The sequence below is a fragment of the Primulina eburnea genome, unplaced genomic scaffold, assembly GCF_022965805.1.
Source record: "Primulina eburnea isolate SZY01 unplaced genomic scaffold, ASM2296580v1 ctg163, whole genome shotgun sequence".
Classification (NCBI taxonomy): domain Eukaryota; kingdom Viridiplantae; phylum Streptophyta; class Magnoliopsida; order Lamiales; family Gesneriaceae; genus Primulina; species Primulina eburnea.
In genome coordinates this window covers 1,828-6,162 of record NW_027331008.1, presented here as the reverse complement: position 1 = coordinate 6,162, position 4,335 = coordinate 1,828, and the positions used below count along the sequence as shown (strand labels likewise).

General features: G+C 38.1%; 1 long non-coding RNA gene across 1 annotated transcript; it reads left to right on the top strand.

Annotated features, from left to right (window-relative positions):
* The first annotated feature begins 3,217 nt into the window (after positions 1 to 3,217).
* LOC140820812 (uncharacterized) lies at positions 3,218 to 4,078 on the top strand. Its single transcript, XR_012115590.1, has 3 exons — positions 3,218 to 3,320; positions 3,440 to 3,483; positions 4,014 to 4,078. It is a non-coding gene; the product is annotated as an uncharacterized lncRNA (long non-coding RNA).
* Positions 4,079 to 4,335: the final 257 nt, after the last annotated feature.

The window sequence follows — 4,335 nt, the reverse complement described above, 5'->3', positions numbered from 1 at the left end:
TTGATGAATCGTGTCTTTAAGCCGTATTTGGATGCTTTTGTGATTGTATTTATTGACGACATTCTGATATATTCAAAGACACAAGAACTGCATAGGGAGCATTTGAGGATCGTATTTAAGACATTGAGAGAGAAGCAATTATATGCGAAGTTAAAGAAATGTGAGTTTTGGTTAGAGCAAGTGGCGTTTTTGGGCCACATCGTGTCAAAAGAAGGAATAGCAGTCGATCCGTCCAAGATTGAATCTATTAAGCAATGGTCTATTCCAAAGACAGTTTCAGAGGTACGAAGTTTCCTTGGCTTGGCAGGGTACTACAGACGATTCATAGCAGACTTCTCGAAAATAGCATTGCCATTGACAAGTTTGACACGGAAAACTACCAAGTTTGAATGGACCATTGAATGCCAACAAGCTTTCCAAACCTTGAAAGATAAGTTAACTTCTGCCCCTGTATTAGTACTTCCCTGTGGCACTCAAGATTTTGTTGTGTATACAGATGCTTCAAAGCAGGGATTAGGTGCGGTGTTGATGCAACGTGGGAAAGTAATCGCTTACGCTTCTCGTCAGCTAAAAGAATACGAGAAGAATTATCCCACGCATGATTTGGAGTTGGCAGCTGTAGTATTCGCCTTGAAGATATGGCGGCATTATTTATATGGTGAGAAGTGTGAAATTTTTACAGATCATAAAAGTTTGAGTTATCTGTTTTCGCAGAAAGAATTGAATATGAGGCAGCGGAGGTGGTTGGAACTGGTAAAAGACTATGATTGCACCATTAGCTATCATCCTGGAAAAGCTAATGTCGTTGCAGATGCTTTAAGCCGTAAATCCAGTTATCTGTTGGGTTCCATGATTCAGAAACCGTTATTACTCGATTTGCAAAGGAACGAAATAACTCTGGTATCTCCAGGTACATTAGATCAGTTATCTGCACTAGTTCTTCGCTCTACTTTGATTGATCGTATTCTAAAGGAGCAACAGTTGGATATTCAGTTATTAGAGATGAAGAATAAAAATGATTTAACAGGAGTTTCTGAATTCGGTTTAAATCATGATGGTTTATTGACCTTTCGAGGTAGAATTTGTGTTCCTAGGGGTGATGACATTCGGAAAGATATACTTATTGAAGCTCATACAGCGCCTTATTCAGTTCATCCTGGCAGTACCAAAATGTATCAAGATCTTCGACGTCTTTATTGGTGGCCAGGTATGAAGAAAGATATCATGTTATTTATTTCTGAATGTCTAACCTGTCAGCAGGTTAAGATTGAACATCAAAGACCTGCTGGAACTTTGCAATCTCTCCCAATACCTCAGTGGAAATGGGAGCATATCACTATGGACTTCGTAACAGGACTTCCAAGAACACCAAAGGGTTACAACTCCATCTGGGTAATTGTTGATAGGTTAACCAAGTCGGCTCATTTTCTGCCAGTCAAAACGACGTTTACAATGAACCAGTATGCTGAAGTCTATGTAGCTGAGATTGTAAGACTTCATGGAATCTCTGTATCAATTGTATCTGATCGTGACCCGAGGTTTACTTCTGAATTCTGGAAAAGTTTGCATAGAGCCTTGGGCACAAAGTTGGCTTTTAGCACAGCATATCATCCTCAAAGTGATGGGCAGTCAGAGAGGGTGATTCAAATTCTTGAAGATATGTTACGAGCCTGTACGATTGATTTCACGGGAAGCTGGGATTCTAAGTTACCTTTGGTGGAATTCACGTATAATAACAGCTACCAGTCTTCAATCGGCATGGCACCCTACGAGGCTTTATATGGAAGAAAGTGTCGATCTCCATTGTACTGGGAAGAGGTAGGTGAAAGGAAGATGTTGGGCCCAGAATTGGTTCAACAAACAGCAGATGTTGTGGCATTGATCCAAGAAAGAATGAAGACCGCTCAGTCTAGACAGAAAAGTTACGCTGATGTACGACGACGGCCATTGGCATTCGAGGTTGGTGATCACGTGTTTATTAAAATAGCTCCTCTCAAGGGAGTTATGCGATTTGGCAAGAAAGGTAAACTAAGTCCTCGATACATTGGTCCGTTTGAAATTCTTGACAAGATTGGAGACCGAGCCTATCGTCTTGCATTGCCACCAGACTTGGATCGAATGCACAATGTCTTTCATGTGTCTATGCTACGCAAATATCTTCCCAATCCATCTCATGTTCTTCGACATGAATCATTAGATCTTTTACCTAACCTAAGCTACGAAGAAGTACCGATTCAAATTCTTGATCGCAAGGTAAAAGTATTAAGAAACAAAGAGATTGGTATAGTAAAAGTTTTATGGCGGAATCATATGATTGAAGAGGCGACTTGGGAACCCGAGGAAGAAATGAAACATCGTTATCCCAATTTATTCGACGGTAAGCAAATTTCGGGGACGAAATTTTTATAAGGAGGGGAGATTGTAATAGCCCAACCTTTTATTATGTTAATCCTTATGGTTTATTATTGTTATGATCATGTTTTATGCTTTACTGGTTGAGATTATGTTGAATGGTTATCGTACATGGATATCTTTATTGAAACGGTTATTGTTTTGACATTATGTTCATAGTTGGTGATAGTTATGGAAATGAATGGGTAGAATAGAAAGTTGATCTTGAGCCAAATAGAAAATGGAAGTGCATAAAGGGTATGACAAATGTGGCGGTAGTTGTGGTTTTTAGTATAATGTTTTGTATATTGATCCAATTGATATGAGGCCACCTCCATTAGAAAGATAAGATATAAGGCTATAAGTTTCTTATTTTGAGTTTTGTTCAAATCCTTAGGGAAGACGAGCCAAAAGCGGCCCGAAGTGTGTCGTGTGTTTCGTTGTTCCTGCACTGACACATGTTGGTAGAATGGGCATAACTCTTTGCTCAGACCTCCGAATGACCTGAAATTTGGAGGGCTTAAAGAAAACACATAGGGCTACAACTTTCATGTTTACCACTTTGGCTAATTCGGAAGAAAAATTGCAGTTTTGGCCCCTGGCAGTGGGTACACGGACCCCTACACGGACCCATACACGGGGTCCGGGTCTTGCCACGAAAAATAAGTGATTTACAGTTTGTACACGGACCTATACACGGAGGGGGGCACGGGGTCCGTGTCTATGGCATAGAAAACACGTTTTTATGAATTTGGAAGGCTTATTAACTCATTTCTTGACCCTTCTCCACATTTCTCTCTTCCCTCATTATTTTCCTACGGTTCAAGCTCCTTTCTCTTCAAGGTTTTCTTCCTTTCAATTCTCCACTCCAAGTACAAGGATTCTAGTAGAAATTGTAGTGTCTCCTACCTTATACTTCAAGCTTCAAGGTAAGAACTTTTATATTTTGGAATTGGAAAGGTTTGGAGTGATGAAGGGTTAAGTTTAATTATTGATTCCTTGGATTAATGGTAATGATTTATGGATATTATTATGATTATTGTTGTAGGAATCATTCAAAGAACATCATAGCAACCAAAGTGCTTGTGGGTAGTAAGTAGAAGTTCTCTTTCAATTGCTCACATGATATTTATATGTATAAAAGCCATGTTTATTGATAATTAGCTCCTTTCATTGGTGTATACTTGAGTTATATCTTATTATATATTCATTGTTCAAGTATTTTCATTGAATTCATTCTAAAGGAGCTAATAAACCTTTGTGTTCATCAAGTGTTTGATGTAATGCCTCAATGAAAGTCCCTATGATTAAAGTCAAGGAATGATAGTAATTCATGCATGTCATTGGCCAATCACATGATTATGAGTATCTCTCACAGTTTTGGTATATTTATATATCAAAGAGATACTATCCACAGGTCACAGGTCACAGGTCACAGTACTGTCATTTCCTTCCTTTAATTCATGTTATGATACCTTTACATTGATTTGAGATTTATGATTCATTCTTTATCGCCATTGCCATAGCCATGTTCTAAGCCAAAGTTATGTATATGTAATTGCTATGTACAGCTTCTTACTTACTGAGTTTATTCTCATTCCAGTTAATATCATGTGATGCAGGTGATAAAAAGGACTGAAATGGATTGTCCGAGGAAGGAGAAGTCATATAGAAAGCAATGGGGGAAAACTTTTTATCATGTCATTTTATTTTGGGTGGAATGAACATGTGATGTTTTTAAGTATTTTGTAGTTTGTTATATGAATAATGGAATATGTTGACTTATGGTTAGGTGTTGGATGTTATTTTGCGAACGAACATGTATATTAGTATGGATAATGTTTATGATGTAAATGATATATTGTACTTTCCCTCGTAAATGCTAAGGCTTCCGCATATGTTAATTAGTTAATTTAATTGCCATGGGAGTGGGTTGTTTCAATT